General features: G+C 41.2%; 2 long non-coding RNA genes and 1 other non-coding gene across 4 annotated transcripts in view; 2 read left to right on the top strand and 1 right to left on the bottom strand.

Annotated features, from left to right (window-relative positions):
* LOC125960603 (uncharacterized) overlaps positions 1–11,704 on the bottom strand; it is an 18,837-nt gene extending 7,133 nt beyond the window's left edge. The window contains exons 1-2 of the long non-coding RNA XR_007470401.1: positions 11,607–11,704; positions 4,910–11,462 (exon numbers count right to left, since the gene is read on the bottom strand). This is a non-coding gene — a long non-coding RNA (uncharacterized LOC125960603). The remainder of the gene's footprint in view (positions 1–4,909; positions 11,463–11,606) is intronic.
* LOC117196574 (uncharacterized) overlaps positions 7,145–21,520 on the top strand; it is a 53,064-nt gene continuing 38,688 nt past the window's right edge. The window contains exons 1-3 of one of the 2 annotated variants that reach the window (XR_007470403.1): positions 7,145–7,261; positions 8,450–8,651; positions 10,382–21,520. This is a non-coding gene — a long non-coding RNA (uncharacterized LOC117196574). Of the gene's footprint in view, positions 7,262–8,449; positions 8,652–10,381 lie in introns of those variants that run through there. The other variant, XR_007470402.1, reaches the window with a different exon arrangement.
* Positions 11,926–12,008, top strand: TRNAL-UAA (transfer RNA leucine (anticodon UAA)). Its single transcript has one exon. It is a non-coding gene; the product is annotated as a tRNA-Leu (tRNA).

Genomic DNA, 21,520 nt, shown 5'->3' with positions numbered 1-21,520 from the left:
GTTACAATGGTAAAGAACAGGTGTCAAATGCTGAAAATGCATACGGAACTAGAAATATTAAAAAACGGTCTTAGAAATAATTACTTTTGTTTTACTGTGGCCCATTCTTTTCATGCATGGCAATGTAGTAATTTAAAATAAAATAATTCTGGTCACGTTAGTTTAATATACATTACATTATAAACATCCCGTTTATGCATTTGTGTGTTGACCATTTAAATCTTAGTCTGCGTTTTCAATTACTCTTTAAAAAATTTTTCTACTACCTGCTTGAGGCTTCAACAACTGGATGGAACTCTGAATGGCGGGGGGTGAAAAATAATTCACATGGGGTATGTTGCTTTCTCTCCTGAGTTATTTATAATAGTTTAGCAAAATCATCATGTTTTGGAGATCTGGTTTCATTTGCAAGCTTTGTAATGCCCTTACCCGCACTTACCATGTTTCCTGTCTTTCTTTTGAGTCAACTATTAACTCTTTCTACTTATTTAATAAAAGAGAGAGTTTATTCAGTGGTCATTATTCTCGCGTCCTTCAGACAGTGAACTTTTAAAAGGAGTAAAAAGAAGAGTATGTGAACTCTTTGGAACTCACTGACTAATCTGCTTATGACCATGACATCTAGCCCTGCTCCTAATTTTAATTTCACGGTTAAATATGAGAATCGTGGAAACCAAGTCCCACTGGGCTCTTCTCAGATTTCTCCCAATTCTTTCTCAGCTAACTCCAGGGATAGGTTTCACCTATGACCTAATTAACTTTCTCTAAAAAAAAAAGTCTTCACACAGCTCCATTGCTATGTCTTTCATGGTAGGGAAGAGATATTGGAAATACAGGCCACCAGCTAGTTTCCATAAGAGAGAATAGTTCATGAATTCAACCCATAAAGCAGTTTCTTCGTTTGGAATCATTCATAAAAGTCAAGGAGTTTGCTGGCTCTATGTATTTTTTTAATTCCCCACATTTCACATTGGAGAATTAGGTAAAAATTTCACTTTAGTATACTAAGAGATTAGTGTACTGTTGCTTATTGAAAAGGCAAGAATTATTCTTCCTGGTTTTTAGTAATTGTCTGGGTGTGGCATAGTGGTTAAGAACACAGATTCAGGACCCTACTCTCTGGGTTCAAAACATGACTTTGCCATATACCAACTGTATAATTTGGGCACGTTACTTAACCTCCCTGTGCCTCAGTTTCCTCATCTGTAAAATGGATATAATAGGACCTACCTCATAGAGTTGTTGGAAGAAGTAAATGACTAAATATGTAAAAGCACACTTAGGACAGTGCCTGGCACATGCTAAGTGCTATGTTCATTATTGCATAACTTTCTTGTAGACTGAGAGAGCTGCTAGTAATTAAATTAATAGTTATTAACTTCTGAGGAAAAGTAAATATTCTTCTGTTAATAGTCTTTAATAAAATAGAATTTAAAAACCCAAGACCCTATCTTCTTTGAATATTAGGGTTTTAAAATTTTTTTACAATGAAAGAATTGTTTTCACAGTGGCATTTCATTCCTTATATCCAAGCGTGTTATGAAGATGAAATTGGATGTTCCACTCAAAAAATAGTTAATCAGGAAGCAGCTGTTCTGCTCAATTTGGCAAGTGTTTTCCCCTAATTCTTTCTAAGCTATGAGTCAAAAAGTCCCAGAAGAAGTTCAGCTGTGGAGGCCAGGTCACAATAGACTAAAGGAAAGGGATCAGTTGGCTTTTCCCATATCCTGCCCTGTTTCCCAGAAGCCCTTCCTAGCTCTGACTGTGGTGCCAAGAAGTGGATGAAATGCTGGCTTTTTCCTTAGGAAAGGATGCTCCAGTGCCACCAAGAGGCGTTGTAGAGTTGGGTTCACCTGATCCTGTGACGCTCATTTGGCAAACTCTGCAAGTTGACTCTGGGTAAGAAGACTGTGGCAAATGTGCAAATTTCATACACTAATGTCACTTATGTACAAAATGAAAGAACCAATCACAGAGAACAATAGATCCTTCAGGGGCTGAAGGTGGAAATCTTTTAAAGCTATTTTAACATATGCAGTGACTCCTAACTAGCCAAATGCCAACCCCTGCAGTCACAGCCACAGAGTACAGGTGGTGACAACTCCAGAAATATCCAAAATAGGAAAGATACTCACCTAGGATGCATTGTTATCCAGGATAATAAGAGTTAGAATTTATAAAAAGCTGATCAGGGGACTTCCATGGGCGCAGTGGTTAAGAATCCGCCTGCCAATGCAGGGGACCTGGGTTCGAGCCCTGGGCCAGGAAGATCCCACAGGCCGCACGAAGCAACTATGCCCATGTGCCACAACTACTGAGCCTGCTCTCTAGAGCCCATGAGCCACAACTACTGAGCCCATGTGCCACAGCTACTGAAGCCCATGCGCCTAGAGCCCGTGCTCCGCAACAAGAGAAGCCACCGCAATGAGAAGCCCGCACACCACAACGAAGAGTGGCCCCTGCTCACTGCAACTAGGGAAAGCCCGCGCACAGCAACAGACCCAACTCAGCCATAAATAAATAAAGAAATAAATAAAAAGCCGATCAATAATATGAAAATGTTTGAACTGTGACATCACAAGAGTAAGTTTGTGGCCTTTCAATATAACAACTTGTAAAGAGAACAGGGTCCTTCTTGTACCAATGCTTTATAATTAAATGTCATATGCAAATATTTGTCAGGCTCTACAAGTATAAACTTCCTATCTTGACAGGAAACTACTGAATATTATGCATAGCTTAAAAATAATAAAATAGGGTAATGGTAGTCTTGGATTCTCTGTATAAATCCTGCCATTCTGTTTTCTACCATCAGACTCCTCTCTTCAAAATATGCAAGGTATCTCGAACTGCAGCATGCAAGTCACTCATTTGTGATAGTTTGAAACATGCATGCAAGTCACTCATTTGTAATAGTTTGAAACATCCATTTGTAATCAGAGTAACAGTTGACTTGCTTTTGATAGCAGAATTGAAAATCACTGGAATTAATAAAATAGGACTATTAGAAATGGAAAATGAACTGGATCTAGAGTGTAATAACTTCACCCTCATATAAATATTGAGCATCTTTATTATCTACATGTGTTATAAAGAATGGACAAGATGTCCTCATACACTAGCAGCTTTGTTGTAAAGATTATATATATATATATATACTGGTGAGAAAGAAGACTTTCCGAACGGATGATCTGAGTGGGACTGCATAGGATGCTTTAATACTAGTGATATCCTAAAAAATGAGGAGTGAGAGACAAGTCCCCAAAACTGTCATTTTTTAATTCTTGATATTTATTTTTTAAGTATTTTATACCCCAATTTAATTGCAACATCCCTAGCCACTTCTTGGACCTTTTCTGTTTTTCCTAATCTATAGATACATAGATACATTTTCATGGTCCTATAGCAAACTCTTTAGACATAACCCTCTCTCAGTTTCCCAGCATCCCATAACATTCTATAGTGGGTAAAAAGAACAAAGCATGCAAATTACACATATACATACATATATATAAACACATATGTATATATATTAATAATATATATCCTTATCTCTCTATTTTCAGATAGGCCCAGCTATTTGCATGTGCTCAGTCTTGCTATCCCAAACAGATGCACCTAAAGCCATTTAACAGGAACATGCATGGACTGAATGTGTTTCTATGTCAGGATCTTTATACTTCCCCATTATATGCCCCTTTACCTGTAGGGTACCCACACTTGGAGATTTGTTCTAAGCCACCATAAATCTATTATGGAACAAGGTAGGAAAAGAACGAAAGAGGGAACGAATACATATCCACACGTACCAAAGCTCACTGGCTGACACTGAGCAGTGCCTCAGTTTTCTAAGTTTTCTTGGAGATAGATACCTCATATCTGTTCTACATTCATGCCCCCTCTGTTTCTTCGTTGGTTTACTGTGTGGGCACCAATCTGGATCTGACCACACTTTGCTCAATAGTCTTCCCACAGCAAACATGTTCAACCAACATAACAATACCTGTTGGCATACCACTTTTCTTTTTTTTTGGCCTCGCCACCAGCTGGTGGGATCTCAGTTCCCCGACCAGGGATCGAACCCGGCCCTGGCAGTGAAAGCCTGGAATCCTAACCACTAGCCCACCAGGGAACTCCCCTACAAGATGCTTTGATTTCATATTTTTATGACAATTCTGTGAAGTAATATTACCATCTTATTTTTTCTAAGAAGTGGAAGCTAAGAATGCAGTGCTGTGCTGGGTGCTGGGCCCAGAGTAGGGGGCAGCGTCCTGGGAGCAGGGCAACGTCTTGGTGAGAGGAAGAGAACTGGGATTGGAGAAAAAGCTACTTGGGGAGAAGCAGATCATCCAAGGGAATGGTCAGTCTGAAAAGGTTGCACAGAGAGAGAATGAAGATCTGAGTCATAGGGACTGAAGTGGGCAGAACTGGAGGCAAATTGAGACCAGGATTGGCTGCCACGAGGTGGGGCCAGGAAGACTCTGTACCTTATTAAAGGTACAGACCAAGGTGGGATGCAAAGAAAGTTGTAAAACTTTTTAAGAAGGGATTTTTTTTCCTTTTTATTCTTCCATTCAAATAAAACAGATTATTTTAAAAATTGTGGACAAAATGTGTTGGCTTGGGTTTCAGCTGTACGTATTCCTCTCTCACGCGGCATCTAGTGGGGTAATTTATGCAAAATACTTAGCTCCCTGCTTCTAGTCATAAAAGGCTGTGTTTCAGGTGCTGGCTTTGAGCAACAGTCCTAAACTGTCCTCAATCACTGAGGTCTCTTTTTATGAGGCTCCCCTGAGATGCCTCAGTCCATTTTCCAGAGTAGGTCGGGGCATTCCCTCATCTCACACACACACACACACACACACACACACACACACACACAGACTCCTTAGGGATCCATAATACTCACTCAATACAAAAATGTTCAACTGAGCTTCCCTGGTGGCGCAGTGGTTGAGAGTCCGCCTGCCGATGCAGGGGACACGGGTTCGTGCCCCGGTCCGGGAGGATCCCACGTGTCGCGGAGCGGCTGGGCCCGTGAGCCATGGCTGCTGAGCCTGTGCGTCCGGAGCCTGTGCCCCACAACGGGAGAGGCCACAACAGTGAGAGGCCTGCATACCGCATAAAAAAAAAAAAAAGTGTTCAACTGCAGGTATACTGTGCAGAGAAATAACTGGCAAGGACATTCCTTCTGCTGAAGGAGTTGAAGATCAAGGAGAGATTGGAGGACCCCAAACTGCCCTTTCTTTGAGCTCTGAGCTCGGCTGGGCTGCAAGGCCTCACTCTCTCCCTGTTGAAGCCATCCTGGCAGACCTACTGTTATGTGCCTCCCAGCTGCCAGCAGCTGGTGCACCAAGTCTTTCAAAAGACGGTTTTGGACCAAATCAAGAAGAGAATCTCCAGGGGGTAGAGAGGACATACAAGGAATGTCACCCTTAGATAAAAAGAAATTATTTAGCCTGCATGTGACGAAACAGGAATTTCTTTTGCGGCTAGGAATGTTTAACTAGTTTATTCTTTTGCCCTGCCCTGTGGTTTTCCCTGGTCTAAAGCACCCTTAAAAGGGCATAGATGAGGCAACAGCCTCTCTTCACGATCTTCATCGCACTTGGTAACCTGGTTCATGGAAGAAACCTGTCAAACAAGAAATGTTACTGAGTGGCAAGATGTTAAAACATGCACAGACCCAGGAGAAGGTAAATCTGTCTGGGAAATGAAAGAAAGTGCCTGTTCTTCCAATGCTGGGACTCATCAGTAGGGGAGCGGCTGGGCCGCTGAGCCTGCACATCCGGAGCCTGTGCTCCGCAATGGGAGAGGCCACAACAGTGAGAGGCCCGCATAACGCAAACAAACAAACAAACAAACAAAAAAACCCAAAGTAAAATAAATATCCCTGAAAAAGAATTAAGTATAATAACACACGGAAGAGAGAAAATTAAGAAAAACTAAACGGTTAAAATTTAAATATAAGGGTTAAAATAGAAATGTCATGAAAAGTGAACTATTACAAGATAAAATAACCAGATTTAATTATAAAATAGAAATTAAAAGCGACAATATGTAAAATAAAATCAAAACACACAGATTAAGAAAAAATCTAAACTTAACAAGGAATAAATATAACTTCAGTTGGATGTTATGTAATAATACTTTTAAAGGCAATGCAAATAAAGACAAAGTAAGGACAATAAGATAGAGGCAGAACACTTAAAGAATAAAGAACTATAGGGGTAAGACAGGAATAAAGACACAGACCTACTAGAGAATGGACTTGAGGATATGGGGAGGAGGAAGGGTAAGCTGTGACAAAGCGAGAGAGACATGGACACATATACACTACCAAACGTAAGGTAGATCGCTAGTGGGAAGCAGCCGCATAGCACAGGGAGATCAGCTCGGTGCTTTGTGACCACCTAGTGAGGTGGGATACGGAGGGTGGGAGGGAGACGCAAGAGGGAGGAGATATGGGGATATATGTATATGTATAGCTGATTCACTCTGTTATAAAGCAGAAACTAACACACCATTGTAAAGCAATTATAAAAAAATTAAGAATAAAGAACTAAAACAGAAATGGGGAAAATTAGGTAAAATGAGGTAACATGTAAAGTGCTTCTCACAGTAAAGTGATGCTAACACACTGCTCTATAAAACAAAATTTGTCTTTAGTGAAATTGGAAAACAAAAGATGAGGGGGAAGGGAGGAGAGAGTAAAGAGCCCTTTTGAAAGCAGGCTAGGAGTCCTTTGCAAAATTCCCACTGGACTTCTCTGTAGTTGAGCCCTGAATTGCTGGGAGATGGAAGGCACCAGGCAATACAAACCTCCGTCGCCCGACCCTTGTCCCATGTCCCAGCAACCCTGCTTCCCTTTGTGGTATCTCCGGCCCAGAGCTGTCTGAAAGAGCCTCACCACAATTTCAGCAGAGTCAGGGTTGGTTGACCTCACACTCGCTCAGCCATCAACTGTTCTTTGGAACCCAGAAGAATTGCACACTCAGGCATCTGAAAGTGCCTGGAAAGTATTTCGTAATCCCCAATGTAAGCAACAGGATGCTTCTCGTTTTCACCTTCAGATGAGAAAATACGTCCTAGTGTTGATGCTGCTTAGTGATAATGTTACTGACCTTGGACTCTTTAATCAATAGAAATTGATCAGAGGCCAGACAAGAAATTCAGGCAAGGCTTTACTGGGACTCATGCTGCAGCAGGAGGGAGAGAAAACAAGTAACAGTTTCCCTTGCTCACTCGCTGAGGGGGAGTGGTAAGCTGGTTCCTTATATGGGAGGATAGGGGTGGGCCCCGCGGTTAGGTGGAGGGGTGACTTAGGTGGTCTGCCCACCCCCTTGGCGGTGCTGCGTGCAGGGATCATGCGCAATACCCTGCTTTTGCTCCTGACACCTCAGAAGTGGCAGCTGGGTTTTTGGTCTTTTCGTATCTTGTTGTCCATAATTTGCCCCAGCTGCGCATGTACGCAGCTATTTTAAGTCCCTTATAGTTTCTTTGTATCCTATTCCTCAAGGAGATGTTTGTCCAGGAGCAACCACTGCAGCAAAGGGTCCCAGGTCCCAGGTGCCAGCCTGTCTCAATGATACTCTGAAAATCTATGATACGGCCATATTTCTTCACTGTTGAGATAAGGAGGGGGTTTAAAAGTAACCTGGAAGTTGAAGGGTTTAACTGATGTTGAAATAAAAGGGTGTTAGGATGAAATTAGCAAGTGAGAGATTTCTAGTAAAGTGAAAGTGAAGAGTCTATCAAAGACGAGACACACCTGAAGAGAAGGCAGCTTCAGGGTTCCACGCAATCATTTGTATATTTATTTAAATACAGAAAGACAGCAAGTGCACCCTCAGGAGATAAGCCCACTTAGGGGAAAAAAAGGTAAATGATAAGAAATCAAGCCAGTAATGGGGACTCAGTCAAGGAAGCAACCTTTGTGGAATACTGTAGAACCCTTCATCCACTCTACACATACCGTCTGAGCCCTTAGGAAACGTTTCCTCAGAAACCTACCGTGAAAACAGGGCCATTAAAACCCGAGCATGTCTCACCATCACCCAGTTCTGAGACACACATTCAGGAAGTTGGGGTAGGGCCTGAGAATTTGCATTTCCAACAAGTTCCCAGGTGATCCGGATGCTTTGAGAACCACTGGTATATATTTCAAGATGTGTTAATTATCCCATACCTCAGGCAGATGGGAGGTAGATAGTCTCCGGCTGGCTCTGGCTCATAACGGTCTGTAAGGGCAGTTTCCTTCAAGCCCATCCTTCTGGCATCTTTGGGTGTTAGCTCCTTATCCATTGGCTTGTCCCCTTGTAGTCACAGGATGCTAACACAGCTCCAGGAACTTCATTTCACACCAGCTCATTGAAGGCAGGAAGACAAAGGGAAGGAATAGCACAAGCTTTCACTTCCCAAGACTTTTTTTTTTTTTTTTGGTGCGCAGGCCTCTCACTGTTGTGGCCCCTCCGGCTGTGGAGCACGGGCTCCGGATGCGCAGGCTCAGCGGCCATGGCTCACGGGCCTAGCCGCTCAGCGGCACGTGGGATCGGGGCACGAACCCGCGTCCCCTGCATCGTCAGGCGGACTCTCAACCACTGTGCCACCAGGGAAGCCCCTTCCTAAGTTTTGTACACTCCTATTTGCAGGTAAGTGTAACTTAATACTCATTTCACTTTACAATTCTATGTGTGGTGGGAAGGGAGGGTTTATGCTGGGCCTTGGAGGAGAGTTGGGCAGAAAGAATCAGGAGGAGAGAGACAGAAAATGGCTTAGCATCTCTAAGGGACAAGGGGTCCCAATTCAGTATAACTGGAATGACAGGGGTTCTGGAAAGGGGTTATGCATTCTACTTTATTCACTTCTATATTGTTTGAACTTCATACAACTTTCACAGTTTGAATGTCTGTTAGTAAAGATATTTTCATTGTGAAAAGATAAAGAGAGAGAAAAGTAGAAGCCACACAGCAGAGGATTCTGGGAAAAAGTGAAAGTAAATGAGTGGACTTGGAAAGTTTGGGCAACTCCATTCAAGAGTTTGGAAACAAATCGAAGAAGGAAAGTTCAATGTTAGCAAAAGGGTCAGCAGGGTCTTTGTTTTGGGCTATCATTAATTGATTAAAGTGCAACAAATATCTCGTGTGTGTGTGTGTGTGTGTGTGTGTGTGTGTGTGTAAGTTTTCATTTCTCTGGGATAAATGCTCATGAGTGCAATTGCTGGGTCCTATGGTAGTTGTATGTTTGTTTCTTTTAAGAAATGCCAAATTTTGTGCACAGTGGTCATACCATTTTATACTCCTACCAATCATGTAAAAGTGATCTAGTTTGTCCCCCATTATCTTAGGCAATTGGTGTTGCCATCAGCAGGGTCTTTTAAGATACATGTATGGAAACAAAATATATGCCTGTGAATACATTGTCAAAGCTAGAGTTACCACCTCTGGCTAGTTTGTCTATTAGTTATCTATAGCTGCATAAAAATAACACACAAATATTTACCTTATGTAGTTTCTGAGGGTCAGGAAATCAAGGTTTCGCTAGGTGGTTCTGATTCAGGGTCTCTCAAGAGGTTGTAGTCAAGATATTCGCCAGGGCCATAGTCATCCGAAGGCTTGACTGGGCTGAGGCCTCAGTTCCTTGCTGGCTGCTCTTCCCCACATGGGCCTCTCAAAAGGTTGCTCCGGACATGGCAGCTGGTTTCCTCCAGAGGGAATCATCCAACAGAGAGAAACCAAGTTGATAGCAGCAGTGTCTTTTGATGACCTACTCTCCGAGGTTGCATACTGTCTCTTCTGTTTTATTCTACTCCTTAGAAACAAGATCCAGCCCACACTGAAGGAGAAGGGAATTAGGCTCTATGTCTTGAAGGGAGGAGTATCAAAGCAGTTCTAGAATTTTTTTTTTTTTTTTTTTTTTTTTTTGTGGTACGCGGGCCTCTCACTTGTTGTGGCCTCTCCCGTTGCGGAGCACAGGCTCCGGACGCACAGGCTCAGCGGCCATGGCTCACGGGCCTAGCCGCTCCGTGGCATGTGGGAGCTTCCCGGACTAGGGCACAAACCCGTGTCCCCTGCATCGGCAGGCAGACTCTCAACCACTGCGCCACCAGGGAAGCCCTAGACCTATTTTTTAAACCACTATAGAATGCATAAAGAATATCATGGCTTAAATAAACACACACGCAGTGAAAAATAGTTTAAGTAGAGGGAAACATTTCCCCATAAGAAGATGTCAAATGCGATTTCCTGAAATTCCAATGTTATAAAATCTATCTTAATATTGTCATTTGCTCTCTAATATTGTCAGTTATTACACGTGTCATTGCACCCTGCCTTTCACATTTTGTTCTAACATTCAAGTGGATATTTGTCATGCCTTGCAGTTGCCAGCGTCTTTTGAACACTCTTCTGACGTTTGCGGAATTTCCTCCATTTTGAGGCCTGCTTCCTAAGGCACAAGCCAGAACTTAGCCTCCGAGATGGAGATGGTGAGTTAGTGGGTGGTAATCCTGTGTCATCATCACACCAATGTCTCTAGACCCTGGCAAGAGTCCAAGTTCCCCTTCGTCTCTCAGCAGGGCAGGGCCAGGCCGGAGGAAATGCTCGATCACTGTTCTTGACCGCACGCTCCTGGAGGGCCAGGCCTCATGTTCAGCGGGAGGGATAGTGTTGAGGCCGGGATGTAGATGCAGGCCACTGTTCCCTCACTATGTTAAGTGGCAAAGCGGGTAGGGGACAATTCCATCCACTACTGTCCGGGGGAGCTCCCTCAGGGGCGGTCATGTTCTTGGCTGGAACTCAGAGAACCAGGGCAGCAGGCTGGGCGAAGGCCTCCACAGGTCAGGGCAGTGTTCCCAGGGATCACAGGCGTCCAGGAGGTGGCAGGGCAATGGGTTTCTCACAGTGTGACCCAGTGGGTGAGGAGCCAGTTGGTGACGTGAATGCGTACAGTCTCCTGGATGACGTAAATTCTCGGTCAAAGCTGCCTGCACTGTCTCAACAAGGGCGTGGCTGCCGGACGGTGCCTCAGTCCCCAGGCTCCCTGACGCTCCAGAACACAGAAGCCTTGGCTCTGTGGTGGCTTCCGGCTCCTGTGTGGTGGAGAATGGAGCGAAAGCCCTGGAAAAGGAAGTCAACTGAGAGGACGAACTGAAATCTCTTGTGCACAGGCAGGAAGGAGGGCGCTGCAGAACAGTTAAGATACGAGAACATAAACATCTAGGTGTGCAAGGGAGGGTCTGGGAACAGAGAGGAGGTCCCCGGCCCTGCGTCTGAAGCGTGCCCGAAGCCAGTCGGGAGGGCGAATTGTGCCGCGCTCCCTGCACGTGGCGCCGCAGTATAGACACGGATCGCTACAACACTCCCTGCCCGTGTGACTTGTTGAGAAGAAAAGCGGCCCATAGGGACGGGCGTCCAAGAACTCTGCTGCTGCCCATGCAACTCATTCCTTGAAGTTTATTCTACCTGGAATGAAACAAACCAAAAAACAAACTAAACGCCACTCTCCGGGCTCCGTCCCAGCACCGCCACCACTCCCGGGCGCCTCCTAAAACGTGCTGCTAGGAATCCAGAGGTTTACGAGCGTGTTTGTTTCCCGCGCCCGCGCACCTCGAAACCGAAAGTAGAGCGGCTGGGCCCGAGTTCCGCCTAAGCGACCGGAGGGTCGCCGCCGCCGCCGCCTCCGCCGCCGCCGCCGCCGAAAGCGCGCCGAGCTCGGCTGCAGTTGCCCTGGCGGCCGCGGCGGGCCAGGGGCAACAGTGAGCTGCGGCGGCGTCAAAAGGAGGCTCCGGCTGGCAGGCAGCTCCATTTCGGGCTGGGAAAACTAAGGGAGCGGCGGCGAAGGGCCCCCGGCCTTCTTAAGGGCGGGCGCGAGGAGGACGGTGCAGTACGACTTGTAGGAAGAGCGAAGAGAAGATCGTTCGCCTGCACCAGGATGGCCGAGTGGTTAAGGCGTTGGACTTAAGATCCAATGGACATATGTCCGCGTGGGTTCGAACCCCACTCCTGGTAGATAGTTTTCCTCTTCTCTCATTAAAAAATTAATTTATTTTTAAAATGTAAATTTCACCGAGCAAACCAAGTCTTGTACTCAGGAATTCTGTCTCCTGGCTGAGAGAGGCGGAAGCCCGACAAGAAGCGGCCCCGCCTCCCACAGACCAGAGGCGACTCAGCGAGCGGGGGCGCGGGCGCTGTTCCCCGGGCCAGGACGGGCGGTGGGGTGGGCGTCGCTGCCGGTCAACGGCTTCGCGGGGCTCAGGTGGGGTTGGGACTCCGGCGGCAGCCCGCGCCGCGGGGATCAGTTCTCTCGCTTGCAGGGAGGCAGCCAGCTGGGCAGGAAGGGCGCTTGTGATACAGCATCATAGTTAGAAAAGTGCCTGTGCAGAAAAGTCAAAAGTTCATCTCTACCTTTTCCTAGTTTTTCGCCAAAATTAATTGTATGCACACAATTCTTCCGTTAAATCCATGAAGGCGAAGACAGTATGCATCATAGCTACAAAATGGACTCTAATTGGTAATCGGCTAAGAATTTTAAAATACTAATGGCGCGGTCTGCTTTTTGTTTTTTAAATACTTTTAAAAAGTGAAAGTAATCTAAAATCTGGGGGGGGGGGACATTGCAAGTACAGTGGAAAAAAATTTTTTTTTCAAATCATTTGAGAGTAAGGTACCAAATAGATACTCCAGTACAACCGTTAAAATCAGGGAATTAAGGTTGATAATTTACTACCATCTAATCCCCAGGCCCCATTTAATCACCAGCGGTCCTTTAAAGTAAAAGTCTCCTGTTCAGAATAATGCATTGCATTGACTTGTCACATTGCCTTAAGCTTCTGCGATCTAGCACGATTCCTCAGTCTCTCCTGACTTTCATGATCTTGAAACTTCTGAAGATGACAGGCTCGTCTTTTTGTAGAACATCTGTTTGTCAGTTTGGGTTTGTCTAATGTTTCCTCTTGATTAGATTCAGGTTATGCTTATAAATAAAGCAGGGCTATCCTGGAAGTGACACTGTGTTTGCATTGTAGTCTCTCAGGTGGCATGGTTTTGGTCTGTCCTGTTACTGATCTTAACTTAGTTCACTTGATAAGGCTTTTCTGCCAGTTTTCTCCACTATAGTTCACCCTTTGTGATTAATACATATTTTGAGGGGAAGTGCTCTGAAGTTATGTAAATATCCCATTCCTCATCAAACTTTCCATTTTATTCAATTATTATGGAATAAGGCATGTAAGTATGCACCCATGGTGTCCTATTTTAATTAATGGTTACAATCCATTTTATAATTATTACTTTTCATGCTGAAAGTGTCCCAGATTCGGTCAGTGGAAGTCTATTCAAGGCTGACCTTTGACATGTCTTCATCATTTTTTAGCACTCCTTACTTCCTAGTCCAAGATATTCCATGCTTACCTTGTACGCCTCCTGACCCAGACAATGTAGAATCAGACATTTTGAAAAGAACCCCAGTTTCCTTTAGTGGAGAATGCTAGTTAGGAAGCAAGATCTCAGTACTAGGTGTGCTCATTGCTTTTGATGTGTTACTGTTCCCAGGCCCTCTCAGTAGAGAGAATCAGGGAGTATATGTGTCTGTGTGTGTGTCCACACCTATATTTATCTATATATATATATCTATTTAGATTTGGGAGTTCCTACCAATACTCTAATTCTGATCCAACACTGTAAATTTTGTTCTAGTTTTTCTATCCATATTTGTAATTCTCAAAATTGCCCCCATCCCCTGCCCCAGTGTAACATCTACCTTGCTTGGGCCCATCTAATGGATTTAGAATTAAATTGTTCAAGAAGAAAGGAAGAGGAAAAGAGAGAGTGTCTAAACCGTTTAGAAATAAGCATCCTGCCAGCACTGAGAACTGGCTATGCATCAGTCGCTGTTAGACATTTGAGATGTGCAGATAAATAAGCCAGCCTCTCCTTCAAGGAGCTTAGATGGTGAGAGACAGAGATTTTAGTAAACCACATTTATAATGAGGAAATATAAATTATGCCCAAGGTGCTAAAGGAGAAGTTCCAAAAGCCCTAACTCTTTCCCAGAGAGTCAGCTTTAGTTGAGAACTGAAGGAAGAGGGGTAGGGTTCAGGGAGAGGCAGGGAAGAGAGGGAGAGGGATACAGGTGGGGGAAAACATCTTGAAACCATGCTAAGTATGGTGCCTGGATTCCACTGAAGGATCCAAAACAAGAAGCAACGTGATTAGTGTTACATTTGAAAGTATATCTATTGATGTAGAAACTCGGTCGGTCCGTATATGCTCAGGACAGGGGGGCATGTTGAATTGGCAGAAAATATTTTTTAGGGGAAAATTATTTAATTCAGTCAACAGCCAGTTAGACTGAGCACAGTCTGTGTCTCTCTTCCTCCTTAAAAGCTGAGCAAGGGGAAGAACAATATTGACTTAACAATAATAAATTAAGTCCCTAAATTGATCTATAAATAAGAGTGTGGATTTATAAGCATGTTTTAAGTTATTCAAAATGGATTTTTTCTGCTGGACTTCATGCAGAACTCTGTAGGAAAAATATTGCCAATACAAGAACAACATTGATTTCAACAACATTGAAGCTTTCCCAGTCTGAACGCAGGGACTCTTGCTAATTTATTTGTATTAATATGTTCAAGTGCAAATACAGAACAATACTTCCAAGAATAGGCAGAGTAGTTAGATTTTTACTTTGTTCCTTTAAAACTATATTGTAAATCAAGCTTCTAGTCAGTAATAACCAGCTACTGTGCTATAACAGAAATGGTAAAAGACCAGCTAATATTCTTGTGCTTGTTAAAATTCTGACACACAGATCACTGAGATGCCACAAAGAGGGGTGAAATGATGTCTGAAAGCTGCTGGTCTGGAAACAAGAAAATCTATCAGATGGATACTAGGGCACTGAATCACAAGTTTTTGATTGATCAATATGTATGGACTATTTAACTGCAATCTTCACATGCCAATTTAGATGGAATCTTTTGCTTTACTATATCCTACTCTATAAAATGTTCTATCATTGATTTCCTCTGACTAGCAGGATTCTGTAAGTTAATTTCAATTTAGTGCAGCAAACTTTAAGAATATGATTCAGTTTACAAAGTACATATCACAAGGTCACTCAGTAGGAAGAACCCAGGCTTTGGGGTCAGACAGACTTATCAACTTTCCCAGGTTATCAGCCTTCTTTCTTCATTTGCAAATAGGAAAATAAAATTTACTTCCACAAGTGGTTGTGAGGCTGTAATACTCTTCTCACAAAGGTGAGTGTTTCGTAACTGAGTTTGCTTCCCTTTTCAGGAGCCATCGTTTGTGGGAAGTACAGTAGAACTACACTGTGCAAGTAGGAAGAAATCTTACCTTGCATGTATAGACCACTTTGCAGTTTTCCAAAACACTTATACATTCATATCCTCCTTTGACAGACAATATCATACACCCAAACCCATTGTACCTAGGTGGTAGATACAATTAGGCACAATTTTCCTTAATAAATTTAAAGAGTAATGTTTTCTTTCATCCAAAATTACATAGATAGAGCTAGAGGATATCAGTAGTTCTTAAAAATGGAAACCCTGTCCTAAAATGTAGCAGAATTTTTTCTTTTCCTTGAGAAGTAGACCTGTTATATTAGACCCTTTTTTTTCATTCTTAAAATATTTTGAATTTAAATTTGAATCATTTGTAGGTATACCACCACTAAGCTTAGAATGATTTTCCAATGATTATTTTAACAATAATAAATTAAGTTCCTAAATTGATCTATAAATAAGTGTGGATTTATAAGCTTATTTTAAGTTATTCAAAATGGATTTTTTCTGTTGGATTTCATGCGGAACTCTGTAGGAAAAGTATTGCCAATACATATAAATAGTGACACCTACTGGTTAAATTGAGGCCAATTTGTTTGCTAAATTCTGTCTGCCTTATTCTGACTGTAAAATCCTGATGGCTCTTCCACAGTTACTGTGTTTAGGAGCACATTAAGGCTATGTGTAATCCAGCCAGTAAATTAACCTTTGTTTTCTCTCTTTCAGTCATTAATGATAAATCTGCCATTGAAAAGAATCTCAAATCACTGACAGCACTTGCATGAGCTGTTATTTTAATTGTATGCATAGGGCTTTTATCTCATAGCCATCATCTTTGTTTCTTTCAATATAATATAGTTTATTCAAACTCCAAAACTCACTATGAAGTTGAAGAGAAATAGGGATTTGGATTAGTCATCAGCTTTACAGAAGTCATGTCCAATTTTAGAAATCTTGAACAAGAAGCTTTCTTTGTCCTTAGTAGCAAGTTGGAATTTGGGGATCTTAATTATTCCCTTTGTTTCACATTTTGCTTTTAAATACAATTGCAGCTATTTAATGAACAAATTAATTGCATGTCACACATTTGCTAATTGTTCAAATGATATAAATGATAATGCCTCAAGTTTTAATGAGTGTGTTCAGTTACAAAGATGCCATGTAAGAATCAGGGACATAATTCCAGGTCCCTTGCATCCACTCTATTACTGGATAGAGATGCATTGTGAACCACCCGGTTCATTTGTGAACCACCTGGTTTCATTTTTATCCACACAGGTTTTGATGTCTCTGAACAACTTATCAGAGTGCTTGGCAGAGAAGCAATGATTGCACTGGGTCCTTACTGAAGTGAGATGGAAACTGCCTAGCAGAATGTCTCTATACATTGTATGCACTATATAAATACTTGTTGAATAAATGAACAACGTTGAAGTCCACTGAGTATATTTCACAGTTCATTCTATTTATTGTACACATGTTAATCTTCATTTAGGATATGTGTTTTAAAATGTACTCAGGATTTGTTTTACTCAGGTATGGTAAGACACTCAGATACAGAAATGACTGTCATGAAGGAAGAATTTTTTTATACTCACAGATTCCCTGGAAACAAGAGCCACGGCACACCATACAGGGCCGCATAGGGGAGAATTAGGGTCAGTCAGGAGGCAGAGGGAGCAAGGAGAAAGCATGGGCAAGAACTTTTATTGTGGTTTTCACAGGAAGGAATGGGCAAAGCAGGGTAAACAGTCTTAGGATCGGCTACTTTGAGTAATTTCAGTGGGCTCTGGAGTGTAGGGGCTGCCCTGAGTATTCTGGTATTCCTAGGAATTATCTAACCCTGGGAGAAGCAGTCCCTCCCTGGTCAGCAAGGCCCCAGATGTCAGAGCATCAAGAATATAGAAAGTAAGAAAGTATAGTTAGTATGGTATGGGTTCAGGCATGCTCACACTTTTTTTTCCCTTCTCTTCCTCCTTCTTCAGCTAAGGTAGACCTTACTCATTAGGAGAATCAAGATTCAGAAGCCCAGAGAGACAAACACTTAAGTAGTTTTTGAATTACTTCTATCTGGATAAACTATATAATATACCTGTGCAATTCAAGTCTCAAATTTATCTTTTGGTTTAGGTTGTATTTTCCATCATTTTATTCATTACTATAGTGTAATGAGGCTAGCAGTTCTGAATAAGGTTAACTTTTAAAATTGCATTGGAAAGATGGATTACTAAAAAGAGTGTTGCCTATTCATCTCAATTCCACAATCTCCTTTAAATATAAACATAGGAGTATGTGTATTTGTAAAATATTCAGTGTAGGTCCTAAGTGGCAACATAGAACTGCGATTAGGAGTCAGATGGCCCAAGTGTTTTTTTTTAATATATAAGTTTCAGGCGTACACCATTGTAATTTGACATATGTATGCACTATGAAGTGATCCCCACCACATGTGTAGTTACCATCCATCACCATACAGTTGACCCCCTTCATCCGTTTTGCCCACCACCCGCCATGCCCCTTCCTCTCTGGTAACCCTAATCTGATCTCTGTATCTATGAGTTTGTCTTTGTTTTATTTTGTTTGTTTGTTTTGTTTTTTGATTCCACATATATGTGAAATCATACAGTATTTGTCTTTCTTCTGACATTTCATTTAGCATAATGCCTCCAAGGTCCATCCATGTTGTTGCAAAGGGTAGAATTTTGTTCTTTTTTAATGGCTGAATAATATTCCATTGTATATATAGATGTAGATAAAGATATAGATACCATAGCTTTTTAATTCATCCATCATTGGAAACTTAGGTTGTTTCCATATCTTGGCTATTGTAAAAATTGCTGCAATGAACATACGGTTGCATATATCTTTCTCTTTTTTTTTTTTGCATATATCTTTTTGAATTAGTGTTTTTGTGTTCTTTGGATAAATACCCAGATGTGGAATTGTTGGGTCATATGATAGTTCTATTTTTAATTTTTTGAGGAATCTCCATGCTGTTTTCCATAGTGCCTGAAGCAATTTACAGTTCCACCAACAGTGTACGAGGGTTCTCTTTTCTCCACATCCTCTCCAACATTTGCTATTTCTTATCTTTTCTATTATAGCCATTCTAACAGGTGTGAGGTGATTTCTTAATGTGGTTTTGATTTTCATTTCCCTAGCAATTAGTGATGTTGAGCATCTTTTCATGTGCCTGTTGGCCATCTGTATGTCTTCTTTGGGAAAAATGTCTATTCAGATCCTCTGCCCATTTTAAAATCAAGGTTTTTGTTGTTGTTGTTGTTGAGTTATATGAGTTCTTTATATATTTTGGATATTAACCCCTTACTGGATCTATGATTTGCAAATACTTTCTCCCATTCAGTAGGTTGCCTTTTCATTTTGATAATGGTTTCCTTTGCTGTGCAGAAGCATTTTAGTTTGATGTAGTCCCATCTGTTTATTTTTGCTTTTGATTCCCTTGCCTTCGGAATCGGATCCAGATGTTTTATTACTGTTTCATTCTCCTTACTAGTAATTGGTCGCTTCAGATTTTCTATTTCTTCATAATTCAGTCTTGGAAGATTGTATATTTCTAGGAATTTATCCACGTCTTCTAGGTTGTTCAATTTGCTGCTGTAGAGTTGTTCATAACAGTCTCTTATGATCCTTTGTATTTCTGTTGTATCAATTGTAACTTCTCTTTCATTTGTGATTTTATTTATCTGAGTCCTCTCTTTCTTTCTTGGTAAGTCTAGCTAAAGGTTTGTCAATTTTGTTTATCTTTTCAAAGAACTACCTCTCAGTTTCATTGATCTTTCCTGTTGTTTTCTTAGTCTCTAATTTATTTCCGCTCTCATCTTTACTATTTCCTTCCTTCTACTAATTTGGGGCTTTGTTTGTTCTTCTTTTTCTAGTTTCTTTAGGTGTAAAGTTAGATTGTTTATTTGGAGTTTTTATTGTTTCCTGAGATAAGCCTATATTGCTATGAACTTCCCTTTTAGAACTGTTTTTGCTGCATCCTATAGATTTTGGTATGTCATTTTTCTGTTTTCATTTGTCTCCAGGTATTTTTTAATTTCTCCTTTGATTTCTTCAATGACCCATTAGATGTTCAGTAGCATGTTGTTTAATATCCATGTTTTCGTGTTTTTTCCCATTTTTTTCTTGTGATTGACTTCTACTTTTGTACCATAGTGGTTGGAGAAGATGCTTGATATGATTTCAGTCTTCTTGAATTTATTGAGATTTATTTTTTGACCTAACATATGATCTATCCTGGAGAATGTTCCACATGCACTTGAGAAGAATGTATATCTGCTGCTTTCGGATGGAATGTTCTGTACATATCTATTAAGTTCTTCTGATCTAATGTGTTATTTAAGTCTGAGCTTTCCTTATTGATTTTCTGTCTGGTTGAACTATCCATTGGTGTAAGTGAAGTGTTAAAGTTACATACCTTTGTTGTATTGCTTTCATTTTTTCCCTTTAAGTCCATTAATATTTGCTTTATATATGTTGGCCTCTGCTGTTGGGTGCATGTACATTTATAAATGTTATATCTTCTTGCTTGATTGACCTGTTTATTATTATGTAATGCCCTTATTCATCTTTTATTAATCTTTGTTTTAAAGTTTATTTTGTCTGATATGACTATAGCTACTCCAGCTTTCTTTTCATTTTCATACACATGAATATATTTCTCCGTCCCTTCACTTTCAGTCTGTGTCCTTTCTTCTGAAGTGAGTCTCTTGTATGCAGCACATAGATGGGTCTGGTTTTTTTTAATCCATTCAGCCACTATGTCTTTTGATTGTCAAATTTAGTCCATTTTCATAAAGTTCTTATTGACATGTGTGTTAATTTCATTAGTAGTTTTCTGACTGTTTTTGTAGTTCCTCTCTGTACCTTTCTTCTCTTTCTCTCTTCCTTTATGTTTTGGTGGTTTTCTTTAGTGTTATGTTTCTATTCCTTTCTCATTTTCTTTTGGTTATTTACTATAGGTTTTCTCCTTGTGGTTACCATGAGGTTCACATAGAACATACTATGCAAATAGTAGCCTGTTTTAAGTTGGTAGTGACTATAATTTGAACACATTCCAAAGCTTTATCTTTCACCCCCTGTAATGTGAATGTTATTCTTCTTCATGTTGTCCCAAAGGTCCCTTAAAGTATATTTACTTTTCTTAATTCTTTTTAAATTTTGCTGCTCTGTCTGGGTGAGTTCTATTGCTTTGTCTTCCAGCTCATTGATTTGTTCTTCTACCTCATCCAGTCTGCTACTGAACCCCTCTAATGTATTTTTCAGTTCAATTGTAACTTTTGTTTGGTACTTTCTTATGTTTTTTTATCTCTTTGTTGACGTTCTCACTGTGTTCATCCATTCTTCTCCTGAGTTCAGTGAGCATTTTTATGACCACTACTTTGAACTCTTTATCATGTAGTTTGCTTATCTCTGTTTCATTTAGTTCTTTTTCTGAGTTTTTTGTCTTGTTCTTTTGATTGGAACATATTCTTTTGTGTCCTTATTTTGCCTAATTTTCTGTGTTTGTTTCTATATATTAGGTAAATCAGTTCTCCCAGTCTCAAAGGAGTAGCCTTATTTAGGAGATGTTCTGTGGGGCTCAGAGGCACAATCCCACCTGGCCACAAGAGCCAGGTGCTCAGGGGGTGTCCCCTATATGGGCTGCATACACCCTCCTGTTGTGTTGGGGTGTGGCTATTGCTGTGGCATGCTGATGGACTGGGCTGGACCCTGGACTGGCTGCAGGGCCTGGCCGTGGCCATTCCAAGTATTAATCCCAGCTCCAAACCTTATTAGCTGTGTGACTTTGGACTGGTTATTTAGCATCTCCAAGTCTTTGTTTTCTCACCTATGAAATGGGGTGATAACAAAAAGTACCTATCAAATGATTTGTTGTGAGAATTAAGTGTGATGTTGATAAAGTGCTTAGGAAGTACATGGCATGTAGAATGATCAAGAGATTAATCCATTGTTATACTTCAGTGATTCTTACAAAATGTACTTATGGATTGACTATGAGACCAGTTTTGTTAAAAAGGTAAAAGTTGTTTATGGAATTGATTCTGCTGTAGGAAATACATTGTATTTGACATAGAAATTACAGCAAAAGACACAATTTTTAAAAGACATGAAATTTTGGAGAAGGGCTTAGATTGCATTCTTCTGATTTGTTCATTAAACTTCATTTTTCCATTTAAAATCTTCAAA

This window comes from Orcinus orca, chromosome 12, assembly GCF_937001465.1.
Source record: "Orcinus orca chromosome 12, mOrcOrc1.1, whole genome shotgun sequence".
Taxonomy (NCBI): Eukaryota; Metazoa; Chordata; class Mammalia; order Artiodactyla; family Delphinidae; genus Orcinus; species Orcinus orca.
The sequence above is the reverse complement of the archived record's forward strand: the minus strand, read 5'-3'. Positions and strand labels throughout refer to the sequence as shown.